This window comes from Macrotis lagotis, chromosome 4 (genome assembly GCF_037893015.1).
Source record: "Macrotis lagotis isolate mMagLag1 chromosome 4, bilby.v1.9.chrom.fasta, whole genome shotgun sequence".
Taxonomy (NCBI): Eukaryota; Metazoa; Chordata; class Mammalia; order Peramelemorphia; family Peramelidae; genus Macrotis; species Macrotis lagotis.
In genome coordinates, this window is record NC_133661.1 from 2,113,484 (window position 1) to 2,129,910 (window position 16,427).

Consider the following 16,427-nt stretch of genomic DNA (forward strand, 5'->3'; position numbering starts at 1 on the left):
TCAAGGGAATCAGGGATGCAGGTGAGATGTAAATACAAAGCGTGTTGCTGTATGGGGGTGGTGGTGTGAATATCTGTCCCAGGACTCTGCCTTCCCAGTTAAGGGGGAGCACTGAGATCGGCGGGGTGAAGAGGCCCTCTAGTACTAAGAGCAGATTCTGGCTAAATGAAAAGCAGGAAGGGGATAAGGGAGAAAGGAAGAGGTAGCAGCACTGGTCTTTTCTTCCTTTTTCTTTCAGGTTTTTTGGTAAAAGTTATCCAGATCTTTTTTGTCTTTGGTTCTGACCTCCAGGATCTCCTAATGGGGGGTGTAAATAAGCTATGGAGACCAGACCAGAAAACTACCCTGTCAAAGGGAACTCCCACTCACTGTCTAGCAAAGGCTTGCTATAGGAGGTAGAGAGATAGAGATAGAGAGGGGCTGCCAAGGTCAGAGCAAAGTCTTTTCTTAGTTGCTGTCCATGTTGGGTTAAACATGCATGTGTCAAACATGTATGTGCCCACATGCCAAGTAGTTGACCCCCCCCTTGTGGAGCAATCCCAATCCTGCACATAAGATAAAGTGCAGGGGAGGACTGTCTCCCCTTGGGGCAGCATGCTAAGTGGCACCTTGGATCTGCCCCCAAATACCCAGTTCCAAGTCATTGATGGCTAAGAGCACCCTTCATTTTTCCTAGGAAAGAGAATTGAGTCTAATAGTCTCAGAATTGAAGAATCTCAGGATTGACATGACCTCAGAGGCCATCTTGTCCATCCTGAACTTGATGGAGATGGTGCTCACTCCCTACAATGGCACCCACAAGTGGTCATTTGGTCTTTGCCCAAAGACTTCCTGTTTTTGGAACCACTTCCTCTGAGGAACCCATTGGATTTCCCTAGCTCTCGTTTTTAGCAAGGCATTCCTTATCTGAAGCTCACTCTGTCTGAATAGACTACAGCAAAGGAGAACCCATGGATTCGTTAGCGGCCATCCCTAACCTCTCTTTTCATTATGCAGCAGATCTGGGCTGGAGGGGATAAGGGGGGGGGGCTTGAATGCTAGAGTGGCCACTAAATAGGGAGATGGGCAGGAGGGGGTGCGACGGGTGATTTAGATAGTCATCAGGGAATGAGAAGTCAGCAGGGACAGACAACATGCAAAATGGAAGAGGAGCACTTGGAATGGGCAGGCAGGTGGATTGGTGTCTGCAGTGCAAGGGGGGCTGGTTTCCAGGGAGGCATCAGCCCATCCTTAGGGAGAGGAAACCCTCTTTAAAAGTAGCAGTTAACCTTCAGACAGAATGTAAGGTCTCTCAATGGGGAGGGGGAAGCATTAAAAATGAAGATGATGGGGGCAGCTAGGTGGCATAGTGGATAAAGCACTGGCCCTGGAGTCAGGAGTACCTGGGTTCAAATCCGGTCTCAGACACTTAATAATTACCTAGCTGTGTGGCCTTGGGCAAGCCACTTAACCCCATTTGCCTTGCAAAAACCTAAAAAAAATTAAGAGGATAAGGAAGGTTTTCCTTACATCAAGCTAAAATGGTCTCTGAAACTTCCAGTCTTTGTTCTGTGGCCTGCAAATCTGATGGGGGCAGCGGGGGGGGGGGAGGCTCTATCCAATGCATAAAGGAGAAGGGAGCCTGGGCCAGAACGGCCCCAGAAAGGGGCAGGGGAGAAGGTTCAATATGATCTATATCCCAACTTGGTGGTGGGAGGCAACGGAGAAGTGGAACAATGAAGTCAGAGGAGCAGAGGGGATACCCCCCAATCCCTAAAGTGCCAGCCAGTATACCTCCCTGGTCACCATTTCTTTTCCTTTCCCTCTCTTGAATTTTCCTTCAAGTTGTGGGAACCAATGGAAACAGAGTCCATAATCAACAAGATTCCTAGGGACAGAAAGCTGAAGTCCCCTTCATTCTAGTATTTGGCCTGAGAAGGTCCTCACTGCTAAAGAGCCAATTCTGAAGACAGGTACTTGAAAGTCTCTCACTGTCCATTTGTCCACCTGTCTGTCTGCCTATCTCTTTTTCCTCATCTCCTCCCTCCTCCTCTCCAGCTGAGTGAGAAAGTGAGGATGGAAATCCATCTTGTCTTCCTTCCAAGGAGCTCACCTCTGATTCCAGGTCACATTGGCTAACATCACTCCCATCTCCCTGTCTACTTCCCCCTCTTCAGCACACCTCACATTCTCTTCCCCCAGGGCTACAAAACATAAGCCCGAGCTAGGGAATCATCATGAAGATTCAGTATCTACCAATGACCCTCTCTCATGGGGGTCCAGTCCCTGACCCTGTCCTGGGCTTCCAAAGCTTCCTTCTGGCTGAAAGTTTCAAGACTCCAGGATCCCACCCACCCCCTGTCAGGGCTGGTCTTTGGGAAGCTCCCCCTTCTCCCCAGGGTGCTCATAGGGTGCCTCCCCCACAAGCCAAAGACTCCACTGCAGGGTCTAGAAAGTCCCTCCCTGGGCATGATTCTGCTTCAGACACAACTCCCACCCCTACATGTCCTGGAAATGCTGGGATGCCAGGGGCTCAGCCTGCCTCACCCATGGGTCTACCCACTACTCCTGAGGAGCTGCTCTAGATTAAGTTTATTCTTGGGGGAGCACCACAGGTCATGCTGCCTCAGACACATGGGGGGCATCTGCCAGGTGGGGGGTATTGGGGGGTATCCCCTCTTCTCCTGGATTAGCCTTTGAGAGTCCAAGCCACATCTCAAAGACCCACCTGAAGATGGCATGAGAAAAATTAGCGGTAGTCCTGACCCCTAGGGACACAGGGGTGGGGGTGGGGGGTCATAAGTACCACCCTTCCTAGAAACACAAGTAGCTTTCCTCCTGGCTGGGCAGACATGGAAGGGGAAATGTTCCTTTTCCTATCCCTGGTGTAGCATCACAGTTTTTACTTCCCCACCCCAAGTGAGACCAGCCATGCAGTCAAACAGTTCACATCCTTGAGGAAAGACAGGGATTTGTTCTGAGGAGGATAGGAAAAGTGAATCGGGGAGCAGGGCTCCCTGCTGGGATGGATTTTGGATGGCCCCAAATGGTTGAAGGGCACAATCTCCCTGGGGTGGGGAGCAGAGCATGGGGGAAAGGAGTCTCCCTCTCCCCGGGCCCATTTCTGAGCTCTCAGCTGGGGAGGGGTCAACATGAATGCGGTTGGGCATTCAAAGTGTATAGGCAACAACAAAAGGGGAAATGAAGAAGGAAGGACAGTCCTGGTGTTCAAAGAGCAGCTCCCCTTTGGCCACTCTTCCACTAAGGGTTGTATTCTTTTCTGGGGACAGCTAAAGCATGATAATCAAAAACCCTTTGCAGGGACAGATGCCCAGAGATGAGAACTCAAAAGGAGCAGGAAAAAATTGTTCTTTCATAGGGGATGAAAGAAAGGAAGGTGGGAGAGAGGGAGAGGGGAGAGAAAGAGGGAGGAGGCAAGGAGATTGGTTAAGAGCTTTAGGTTTAAATAGTGTCTAATTAAAGAATGGGTGGCAAAGCCCTCAGAGGGTGCCATGCTATGCAGTTCCCTTCTACTGCTCCAGCCACCATGCTGGATGATCTATCATGAGTGAAGCCCTCCCTCCCCAATTTGGAGCATTTCCCTTTATATTAAACCCAACTCTCAATTTGAAACTTCCATTGCCCTTTCTCTTTCAAATAGCCCTGGGAAATGTAGCCCAAGAAGGTCCTTCCTATGATCATTTGTCACAGCATTGTAGAATACTCATTGGAAGGGAGGGGAGGAGCAGGAACCAGGGACTTTGTTTAGGGAAGGAGAATGGAAGGGGTGGTGACAGTGGTTCCCTCCCCTTGGAAAAACCACAGAGTTCACTCTGGCTTTGTGCAGCAGCCCTGATTGGGGGCCGCCTAGCAACTGGGAGACATCCCAATGAGGGGTGAGGGATGAGCTCTGGAGACCCTGCTTCTTTTTTCGGTTTTTCAAGGCAATGGGTTTAAGTGGCTTGCCCAAGGCCACATGGCTAGGTAATTATTAAGTGTCTGAGGTTGGATTTGAACTCAGGTACTCCTGACTCCAGGGCCGGTGCTCTATTCACTACGCCACCTAGCCATCCAATCCTGCTTCAGACAGCAAAATTGCATCTCTTCTTGTCCCTCATTTCTGTCTCCATGAGAGGAAAGCCTTTGGACCTCACCTTTGGACAGAGGCTTGTCTAATCTGCTTGTTCTAGAGATCCCGTTTCTTTCCTTGTCTCAGGTATTATCTGTGCCTTCCTGCCCCCTCCCTTGGAGGTATGTTACAGAGGGGAGGGTGGGGAACCCAGTATTTTTCCTCCTGACTTCACTCCTGGGACTGCTTCTCTGGGACTTCAAGGTGTGCAGCCCCACTATATTTGGTCATCTTAGAGTCCTCCAAATTTAAACCATTTGGAAATTCCCAATTTTCAGGGGTCTTGAGATCTTAATCAAAGGCCTTGACTGATATGCTCTTAACCTTCTATTCCATCCTCAACCCATGTCTGTTCCTCTTTTTTCTTGAGCCCCCAAACCTGTCACATTCCTAAAGCTTGGTCTTTCAGAGATGCCTTTTCACTCCTCCAGAGATTTTTGCCTAGGAATTTCTCAGCTTCTGACCAGACTCCAAAGCCTCATCCTCTCTCCAAGCCAAATGGGCCCAGAAAACAATGACCCCATGGTCTGGACAAGGCCAGAATTTCTACTCAGTCCAATCTCTTGCCTCAGCCTTTGTTAAGGCTGCCTCAGAGCTGGTGTTACCCTGGCAACATTTGGTGAAAAATACATTATCAATGGACCTCAGCACATCCTGGGTGCGCCCTTTTATTTCCAAGATCTGTATTGATAATTTTTGCTTTTATGTCACCCATGTTTCCCCTTGGATCATTCTGCTCAAAGATAAAGACAGGAAGAAAACTTCTGCAAAACTAGTCAACACAACGAAACAAATCTGACATGCAACAATACACCAGACTTCTGCTCCCCACTTCTGCTAAGGAATTGGGGAGGGTGGTCTTCTAGCTCTTCTTGGGAGCCAGGCTGCTTTGTTATTATCATTTAGAATCATTTCTTTTCACTTGTTTTGCAGTGGTCATTTTTCTCATTTACATTGTAGCCATTGGGTGGGTTGTTTTACTGACTTTGCATCAGTTCATAAAATTCTTCCCAGACGACTCTGTGATCTTTGTAAGACTCTGAGTCATTCCAGCACCAGAGTGCTTTTAAACCCTTTCCAAGATGAGGATTATCTACTTTGTTTCCAATGACTAAAGTGCCTGAAGTCAGAATTGAACTTAAGAAGACGAATTTTCCCAATTCCAAGTCATGTACTCTATCCACTGGCTGCCTAGTTCCTGGAGTCAGGAGGACCTGGGTTCAAACCAGTGTCATACCCTGGGCAAGTCACTTCACCATGATTGCTTTGCATCCGGGGCCATCTCCAGTCATCCTGACTCATTACTGTACACTGGACTCAGATGGCTCAGGAGACAGAGAGGCTGGTGACTTGGTATAACGTGCCCCCCCCACCAACTCCAATCCAATCCATGTGCACGTCACGACATCACCTCTCTGATGTCATTACCACCTTTGAGAACGAAGGACAAACAACACCTGCTCCAATAAAGACTATCCAGTCCATATCCTCCTGTCTTAGACTACTGGGTGACCCTCACCTAGTGGCCAATCCACCCACCTTGGTCAATGTGGGTCCTTAGAGAGCAGATTATCTGACTCAAGGTTGTTCCAACTTGGTGGGCACCGACAGAGTGTTGGCATTTAGGAATGCAAGGTCACATCCCAAAGACACACACATGAAGATGACATGAGAACAGTTAATGGTTGCTCAGTCCCCTGGACAGATAATTGAATTTCATTAAAAAAAAATCCTAAAAGAGGAGGCACCTTAGAGTTAAGTCCAAATGCATTTTGCTCAGCATCAACTGAGACCAGCCTTAGAGAACACATTCTGAAGGGAAGTTCAAGCTGGCTTTGGATGGAGAGTGGGGAGAAACCTGTGGAATGGTAGGGGAACAGGGAGACAATGAAGATTTAGGATGACCGATGCCCATTGAAGACCCAAGGGGCTCTGGCAGGGTAGAGAGGGAAGGGATTTCTGAAGGCAATAGGAGGATACCAAAGTCAGACCTTTCCCTTCCTGCCCGTAGGGCTCAGGCCATCTTATGGAAGGGACAGGAAGAGGAAGAGAGATAAATTCAGGATGAAAAGACTGCCTGCCCACACTGATGGGTCCATACTCTCTCTAATTATCTGGAGCTCCCCCTGCTGGGCAAGAGCTTCCAAGACACTGTCCAAGGTACTAAACCCTGTGCAAGCTATTCACTGTTCCACTCTCTGTTTGCTCACCACTCCCCCCCCCCCCACACTTGAATCCCCTTCCTTTTGCCATCCCCAGCCAGATAATCCTCTGGGCTCGGAGGGAGACCAGGAGAGCCTGGGTCCCCAAGTTGGGAGAGCCTTATTCCACCAAATGACCCTCAAGTTGGATGGAAGATCACTGCAGTCGAGGCATTTGTGTTCACATGCTCACCCTCTCATATAGGGCCTGGCATATAGTAGGTGCTTAATAAGTGCTGGTTGAGTAATTGATTGGGGGGGGGATGACTCTAATGTGTCTATTTCTTAGGATAGTGAGCTATCATGGCCAAAGAATTGACTATCAAGGGTTCAGCTTGCTGCTGCTTCATCTCTCTGGACTCTGAGAGCCTACTCTCGTGCCAGCCTGGGTCTGGGTATGGGTCTGGATCTGGTCATGTATCTGGTCATCTAGTCACACATCTGGTAGAAGGGAGAAGCAGGCAGAACTTGGGTTCCTCTATCTAGCACTTCTTGAGGCTTCTGAGCCCAGGAGCCCTAGGAGGAGCGACTAAAAATTGGGGCCCTGGATCACTGAAGCTCAGCTGGGAGTGAATCACCAGGGCCTTCAATTCCATTGTAACATGCAGTGATCTCTTTACAATATCCTCAGAAAGTAGCCATTCATCCTTTGTGTAAAGATTAGGGATGGGGAAGCAAGACCCCACTATTCACGATAGCCATCATAGGCAGGAAAAATCCTACTACTGAGTCTAGCTGACCCTCTTTGTAGCCTCTACCCATTGGTCCTGCCCCTGACAGTTGGGGTCGGGCAGCATGAAGTTGATTTCTTCTTCCCCAGGGGAGAGCTCTTGTTCACTCTACATCTTGTCAAAGCTTCTTTTCTCCAACCCAATGGAGACTCAATTTGAATGAAAAAGGCCCTTCATTTCTTGAAGGTTTAAATGGGAATATCAGTCACGTACATATTAATGAGCAGTCAGAAAGTTGGCTACCTAGTCCATAATCTTGCCCAGCTGGAAGAAGACACTAAGCTAGAAGATCAGTTTCTTAGTGATACTTTGAAGGAGAGAGTTCTGGAGTATGGACTACATCATCACAAGGGCAAGCTAAAGTGGGCATTGCAATGTGAGTCTCCCCCCATATTTCCAACCCTAAAATATTCTCTGGAGCAAGAATGGAGTCATGGAGTGGAAGAAAAGGCTCTCTTCCTGCCTCCAGAGACCTCTGAGGTGATGATTTTGGGGAATCCACAATGATGATGCCATTCACCAAGGGCAGAGATTAAAAAAACAAAACAAAATCCACCACAGGTATGCTTCAGGGAGCTGACACCTTCAAGGTGAAGGCCATGAACACTGAAGCTCAAGGAGGAGGGAGGAGATGTCAGACAAATCTGAGGAGGGGGAAAGGTTTCCTAGGGATGTGGGGTGGGGTAGGGGAGAAAGCAATAGAGGCACACTGACTCTGAAACTGTGAGGAACAGCGAGTGCTTTCAAATTCTAGAGGGAGCATTCTGGCAGGGAGGGAAAGGTCTGACTTTGGTATCCTCCCATTGCCCCCAAGAAATCCCTTCCCTCTACCCTGCCAGAATCCCTTGGGTCTTCTGATGGGCATTGATCATCCTAAATCTTCATTGCCTCCCTGTTCCCATCCCATTCCACAAGTGAACCCCTTGGGCCAGATCAGTGTATATGAAGGGAGGGTCAAGTCAGCCCATGTCATGGAGGACCAGTGGTGAGCTTTAGGAAGACTATTTTGGCAGCTGGGTAGAGGATGTATCAGAGAAAGGAGGCTGGAAGTATCTCCAGGGGGGAGGCTAAAGCAAAAGTCCAGGAAAGAGCTGGTGAGGGCCTGATTTGAAGGGGTGATGATGGAGAAGAGGCTGGGGGAGGGGGTTGAATATGGATTGAAAGGATTTGGCAGCTGATTGATTGGATATGTAGTGTAACAGGGGGAGAAGTCAAAGCAATGGTGGATTGCAAGAAATTCACTTCTCTCAAGTCAAGTGGGTACATGCTGGGAGGGAGTGTAGTGGAGGGGTGGATAACAAGCTTGGGTCCTTCTGCTGAGGTCAGAGAACTTGCTTCTCCCCTCCAAAGAATTGGGAAGGGGATTTGGGAAGGAGGCACATGACCCTGAGGCCCAAGGACATCTTTACCTCGTCCCTGAAGTCTACCCCTAGAGGTTTCTTCCCCAAAGGGAAGCAATTGTTTTCACATAAGGTTATAGAATTAAAGAATTTCAGAGTTGGAAGGTGCCTCAGAGGCTGGTTGAGGCACCCTGGACCTGATTGAGCATCCCCTCCCCACCTCCCCATCCCCCATTAGTATAGCTCAGCTTGGTGGAAAGGTTTTCCTTACATCAAGCCTCGTGCGACCTCAGCAGCAATCATCCCCCAAGGCCACTGGACAGGTGCCTCCTGGAGTTATCAGCCTCAGATAGGGGAGTGTGAGCCTTTCCAGAGGCCAATTCTGGGCAGATTTGGATGGGGGAAGGGCAATGGGCAAGATGGTTCACCCTCTTCAAGATCTACCTTCCTCCCTTCAGGTAATTATGGTCAGAGGTGAAAATTGGAAAGGTTTCCTCAAGGCAAAATGCATCTGGGTCACAACTTTTCTTCCAAAGAGCCTTGAAATGGAACCAGATAGGGCTGAGGTAGGGCAGCCACCCTAGCAACAGATTTGGCTATTGACAATGTCAAGATGGTTGGTGGCACCAAAGACGGGCACTCCTGGTGACCTCTTGAGATGTAGTACTGGCATCATGGATGCCAGGGGCTGAGACTGGGATTTGTCCTGTAAGGAAGGGGCAGAGCAGGGCAGGGATACCTGGGGCCCCAAGTAGCTTGTCCCTTAAATGATGCCCAAGTGAACAGGATCCAGAGTCCCAGTGCATGCCTCCTGAATCCCTCTCCTTCACTGCCCAGGGTCCAGAGCCCTCCAGTTCAGGAGAATTGTTCCCACTCCATTCCTCCCCTTCTTTTGGAATCATCTCATTTCAGTCTCCATTTGTCATGTCCTTTCCTGGAAGCTTCTCTCAGTCATTCTAGCCCCAGAAGTGGGAGGAGAGGAGAAGACTGGGGGAGCAAGGTCTCAGCAACCTAGCAGGGACTCCATTCATTTCCATGCCCATTGGGTCTCTTGATCATTTCACAGAGTCCTTGGTAGCACAGGGCATAACCCTCAACTCCATCATGAATGGAAGACCAGCCCAGAAGCATATCTTCTATGTTATAGGAGGACTGGCTTCTTGGAAATTTTTGCAAAGAGACTCCCAAATGATTTTCTCATCCAGGCTCTAAACCACAGTCATTTGGTTGGCTTCCCTATTCTATATCAGGTCAATGTCCAGATGTCAGGGCTTTTCAGGCTATAATCTCAGAGGTGGAATTCACATGGAGGACCGTCTAGGGAACTCATCCTAGTCCCATTTCACCTCTGCTGGCATCAGGAACCCAGGCCCCACCAGAAGGCCCTCAAGAGAAGGGATGGCCATATTTTCCTTGCTAGGGACACTCAAGAGCCCAGGCCAAAGAACAGATCACCATTGATCTACCTGTACCCACCAAGACTCTGGACGAGACTGGTCCCATCCTTGGACAGCAGATTCTGTCAGGATTTGGGGCCATAGCTGATGACCCCTAGCTGGGTGAGCCCTGCCAGTCAGACCTTATGCACATTGCCTTTTGGAACCTACTTTTACTACAAAAGGATGTAGCTGAAAAAGGCATGAGAGAATCGTTTGGGTTAATATGAATATTATTGATGAGTTAGAAAGCTATCATCCATTTACCAAATTCCTTGGTGGGTTTTCAAAACACTTTCTGCCTTACACCTTGGTGAAATCAGTCTGGGTCTTGGATAAGGCTCCTAAGCTCCAAGCAAAATGGATAATTAATGCCAAGGAAGAGAATGCTGGAGTATCATACTCTAGGCAAGCAGGCTTTGGCAGGGCACTCCACTGGGACTTTAATTGGTCAGAGCCTTGAGACAGCCTGTGGGACCAAGCAGGAAAGGGAAGATGATGAAGAGGGCAGAGAAAGAAGTAGGAAAGTGCAGACAAGAAACCTTGTGCATCTCCACCTTGATAATTCTGGAGCTGACAGGGTGGGGGTAGGCTTAAGAGATATGCATAGGCTACAAGGTGTAGAGACAGAGATACAGACACAGACAACGATAAGAGACTGAGAGGAGGGGAAATCAAAGGGAAGGTCAGAGGAGCCAGGCGAGAAGAAACAAAAGGAGTGGAGCAGAGGAGGAGCTGAGAATGACAGGGACACTCGCTGAGGGCTTCTCACCCCAATTCTGATTCCTCCCCAAGTTACTTTCCATTTGAAGTAAATGTTTTCAGGGATTGGAAGTTTCAGCCTCCCAGCACGGAGAAGCCCCTTTCCAAAGAGAGGGCAACTTCCCAGCAGCTTCCTGCTCCCCTCTCCCAATTTCAGATTTGTGGCACTAAGGAAGTGGCTGACCCTAAATTACCAGGGTCTTCCAGGGAATGGTTGCCCAAGAATCTGGCCTCACTAGGGGCAGTCCAATCAGTCACACAATAAACATTAAGTGCCTATTATATGTCTGCACTGAGGATACAAAAGGAGATGCAGACACAGAAGTAGATAGTGCCTGCCCTTGGGCATTCTATGGGACCAGGACCATCTCTTTCCTTGGCCTTAAAAGTCTGGCATCCCAAAAAGAAATGATTCTCCCATCCTTTATTTTTAGAATAGTCAGTGCCCAAGGTAAAAGAAGTCATTCTCCAGTAGTTAACCAGACTTGGTCAGTTTGCTCCCCAGACAGACCTAGCCCATCTCCAAACCACTTCTTAAGTGGAACCTCCTAGAGTTTGCTTCTTGACTACCCAAGGTTGCACCCCCCCCCAGGACACATGTGAAGAGGGCATGAGAGTAGCTGGGGAAACACACCAACAACTCACTTGAATTGTAAGAATATCCTTTGGTAGAAGGGTGAGGGGAAATGATTTCCTTCTAACACTAGATGAGGTCAGCTTTGCTCATCTAGAAGCTTAGCACTGGCTCACAAAGTTCTGAGCTCAAGCTGGAAGATTGAGAGAGAGGTTTCTGAAGCATGGAGCACTACATATAAGGGCCGGCTTAGTTAGAATAGGAGACCAGGCAGCTCTGGACTGGCAAAATACAGGTCGAGGTCACTGTGGTCCTTGGTGGTAGAAGCTGTTCTAGCAGGTAAAAAGGGAACATAGAAAGATGGGTTGATAAGTCAAGTCTACTTCAAGTCCTAGGATCTATGGTCTATTTCAGGCTGACTTCAATTAAAGGCAAGGGAAAGGGAGAAAGGGAGAGGGGGGAAAAAGAAGAGAGATGGTGGACTGGAAGACTAGGAGAGGACAAAGGAAGTCAAGAATTGCCATGGGTTGCCAAAGATGGGTGCAGAACCACGTTCAAGGACTATCTTCCAAGTGTCACTGTCTCGGACCCATTGTCCCCTAAGGGAATCAAATCTATGGTCATAAAATCCAAACACTATTAATGGATACTGAGAATGAGTTCTGGGTGAAATACCACTGCAAGAGTATAGCCATGTTGCTAGAGTTGATTCATTCCTGACTACTAAAATTCAGGCTATAAGTGTTCGATAGGCTGCTTGAACTCAATGCAATTGATCAAATATGGAGGATGTATTTTCTATTTACAAAACATTCTGCAAAAGGGTGAGGATGAAAAAGGAAAAAGACGAGGCTGTTTATGCCTTTGAAGATCTTATATCATCATGAGCTGGTCAGCATCAAAACTGATAAGAAATAACTATAATCACAGGATGCAAAGAGTCTGGCCAGTTGGAAAGATCTAGAAAGAATTCATTTCTGGAAGAACAAGCTTACCTGCCAGATAGACCCAAGGTGACCCTTCCAAGTCATCAGGAGTGATGAAACTAAGGGAACAGGGATGAGGGAGCTGGTTTGTGAGCTGCTGATCAAGCCCCCAAAGGAACTGGCTCTTCCCTCCAGAATGTTCCCTTAAAGTCTATACCTGGCAGGTGACTGCATTCACTGTCATTGGAAACAACAGTAACTCTTGCTCAGGTGAGGCTCAGTGCAGGCCTTGTGAAGAACAACACCCTGGATTTGGCTGAGCTCGGTAGCTCCAATGTATGAAGAAAAGCTACATTCAAGGTGTCCAGTACACAGGAGAATCAATACCCCCAAATCACTAGCAATAAAAGCAATTTCCACTGATTCCTCAGAAATGCAGAAAGGATGGCAAACAGCAAGAGGATGAGGGAGCCATCCCCATGGCTGAATGGCAATTTGACCTCAAAGGTGTCGGTGGAGGGAGATTGGGGTAGGTGGGGTATGGAGGACAGGCATGTGACCCAGGAAGGACAGACATTCTACAGAAACATAGGAGAAGAGGCTGGGGAGAAGTGGGAATGAAGAAGTCTAGGAACTCCGAGTGACACAGTAGAATAGAGAACATGTGGAGACAAGGGAGCAAGCTCATGAACGTTGCATAATGCAGCCAACGAGAACAGAAATAGATGGCAAGGTTGACTCATCTGGTAATTTCATCCTTTTAAATGATGGAAAAAGAACCTGACATCCTAGATCACACCCTGGAGGGGGTAATGGTCACTAAGATGGGAATTTTGGGAATTCTGGGGAAAATTACCCAAAGTTCCCCTTGCTCTATCTGAGAACTTGTGGTGAACCATGAAAGGAAAGCTGAGAATAGTCTGCCATGCATGCAGCCTCTGTTTGAATAGGGCAGATGTCATTGGTCCAAAGAAAGGACAGGCAGGAGTCCATTGCCAAAAATTCTACCATGGAAGCCACGGGAGGAATAGTAAGCTCTTAAGAATGAAATTGTGAAGAAACAGAGATAATCCTGAAGAGACACAGGTGGATGCACAGGGAGCTCATCATCCACCTCAGCTGAAAAAGAGGCACACATTGCAGAAGAGGGGAATGCTGGGAGCACAAGAGAGGACAAATGGGAATTTGTACCACAGTCCTTGAAGAATCATGGCAGGCATGAAAAGCCTAGGTATTGGAACCAGTGAGTTTCTGGGCAGGGGGAAGGATAAGGTAGGGTCACCTATCAGCATGAACAGAAGTGATGGTGGACGACAGAGGGAAAGTCAAGATGCTTAATTCTTACTTTGTTTCTGGTTTCTCTGCCAAGGAGAAGGTTTTGGACCTGGAAGAAGCTGAAGACAAGGACTAGTAGCGAATTGAAACCAAAGATAAGTAAGGAGACAGTAAGATAGCACCTAGATGGATGTCCTTGATGAGCTCCTGTCCTCAGAACCCAAGGGACCACATTCTAAGACACTGAAAGAACCAACAGATTTGACTGCTGAGCCTGTCAGGGATCTTGAAAAAATTACAGAGAACAGGAAGGCAGTTGCAGAGCTGGGAAGGGGAAATGATTGCCCTGGCTTTCACAAAAGGGGAAGAGAAAAGAACTCAGTGGAGAAGGCAGGAAGCTGGACCACAATTTCTGGCAAAACTGGAGAACGTCCGATTAGAGGAGCGAGCAGTGTGTGAACACATAGAAAAGAAAACAGTGATGACAATGAGTCTGCACGGCTTCATGTGAAACAGGTTATTCGAGACTCAAATTGTTTCTAATTGGGTTACCTAGGATGGCCACTGAGAGGAGTGACACAGATAGTTGTTTCTTGAAGACAAGATGAAGCTGTGTGGGCCAGAAGATAAGTACCATTAATTGAATGTCATTAATGGTTGGTCACACCCAATCAGGCACAGTTGAATATCAACTGAGAAATAAAGTCAATAGGGGAATGTTTCAGGGAAGCTGCTGAGTGGCCCCAACTAAATTCTCTGGTCCTAAGCAGAGATCAAGGCTGGACCCTAGAGAGGCAGTGACAGCTCCCCATATAGGCTTGAGACTTCTGAGGGTAGGGATAGCAGCATATTCTACATTCTTAACCCAGATTGCCTAAGCAGCAAAAATCTCCCATGTGCTCTGTTTTTGTAATCTTGAGTGGCCATAGCCAAAGAACAAGCCTCTCCTCAGTGGGCAAACCACTGAGAAACCCCAAAGTCAATGGCCCTGACTCTCCTTTCCCACCACTCGCACAGCTTTGGAGAATCCAGAACCACACCACAGTAAATAGAAGTTTGTGCCCTAACTTCAGTGTCTCACTCTGTGAGACAGCCAAATTGATTCCACTGATTCTGTCTCGTAATGGACTTTATTCTGCGTCTCCCCAAGATTTTGTATGACTGCCTAAGTCACTAAGTCACTTGGCTCTGAATTAATTCAGATTCCCAGTCTTCTTCTTTGCATTAAGTTTGGAAGTTGAGTCCCCTATAAATCACTTTAATTGAAAGAAACCTGTTGCCTTTTTACCACTAGATGTCCTTCAAGGAAGACTGATCCATTCATTATCTCTGGACCACTAACAGCCTTGCAGGTGATGGAATCACCCAATTTCCTAGTCACAAAATGGGAGGAGGGCTTGCTGGCCTGATGTTTCTGACTTGGCCACCAATGATATTGCTTCCCCCATCTAGGAAGATTCCTTCTGACTTTTGGTTGCTCCATTTCTTGTTCATAAAATAATCTGCCAGCTCTCATTCAGTCTTTTGGCTTGGTGAGCTGAAGATCTTTACTTGCCTTCACCTTACTTTGCCACCTGCACTGCCACTGCCCCCCTCCTGGGAGTCATCGCCCCAGTTAGAATGGAGGCTCGCTGACTTGAAACTGCACAAAAATACCCAGGAAATATTCATGCTTGTTCATTGTATTTTGTAGAATCCTGGGGCTGTTATTGGTGGGGGATCTCAAGGCCATTAAAGGTTTCCTATGTTTGGGAAGAAGTGAGGGCATGAGAGCAGGCTGAGTCCTGCTCCAACACAAAGTGTACATGGACTCACATAGATGTCTGAGCACACACACGCACACACATACACACTCCTATCCATTCCCACTCACAAAACACATTCTGCTGCACACATTTCTGCTATCCCAGGTGTTCGAGGGCTCCCAGTAAGAGGGCCCAATCCCCAGGGGAAAGGGCGTCAGTCACTTAAAAGGAAAGAGTGAGAAAGAACACAGGAAAATTTGGGGGGGGGGTCAAAGAGCCCCCTGGAAAACAAGAGAGCAATGGACCTTCAAAGAGAGAGGTCAGAGACCCCAAAATAGAGTCTGCTTTTCCTAGTTGTGCCAAATGAAGCCGAGCTTGGCCAGGCCTGCAGAACATCCCAAAGAGCCTCCCAACAGAGGCTTGTGAAGGATGACCTCTAGTTTCTAATACCGATACTGAGAGAGCCTGGGAGAGACCGGGTCACTATCCCATTCCCTTACCTTGCCCGCACCACCATCCTAGAGGAGTGGAGCTGTGGCTTTGTCGTTGTCCGCCCAGCCAGGGCCAGTAAACGCTTAACCAGGTCAAGAGAGAATGCAGCTTTTGCTACAGGAGAAATGTCTCCAAGAAGGCAACTGAAAAGGGCTCTGGCCCTGGCCAAGAGATGAGGAGATGCCCCCTCTGGCCCTGGAGAGATCCCCTGGGGTGCTGAAGGTGGCCTCAAGGGTACAATTCCTCGGAAGGTTTTCAATAACAACTAAGTTGTTGCACCAGGCAGAGCACCTGACCATTATCACCTTAGGGGGGAAGCACCGTTAGGATCCCCATTTTACAAAGAAACAAGGCAGAGGTGAAGTGATTTGGCCAGAGTTATTCAACTAGCAAGTGTCGAAGGACCTGACTCCAGGTCCAGTCCCAAGGTCCTCACCCTGAAACCCCTCGACGGGCCCCCACTCCAAGGAGGCCACCCACCCTCTGTGAAGCTCTTCACCTTCACGTCCTCAGTTGATATCTAACCAGCCCTTGAGTCAGAGCAGGAGGGGACCTGTGAGAGGACCTCTTCCAATCCCCCATTTTACAGATGAGGGAACTGAGACTGAGAGAAGCAAAGGGACTTGCCCAGAGCCATATGGCTAGTAGTTTTGAGGTAGGATTTGAAACCATGGCTTCCTGATTAGATCTAAGTGTCTCTTGTCTCCTCCCTCTCCCTAGTCTTGCTCTTCCTTCTCCTCTCTCCTCTCTGTCTCTGTACCTCTGTTTCTTTCCCTCTTCCTCCTTTCTTTCTGTCTCCCTACCCCCCTCTCTGCCTCACTCCTCTCTGTCTCTGAC

At 48.2% G+C, this 16,427-nt stretch overlaps 1 protein-coding gene across 1 annotated transcript in view; it reads right to left on the minus strand.

Annotated features, from left to right (window-relative positions):
• The window catches only part of DPYSL4 (dihydropyrimidinase like 4), a 51,960-nt gene that overhangs the window by 13,989 nt on the left and 21,544 nt on the right, over positions 1-16,427 (minus strand). The window lies entirely within an intron of this gene.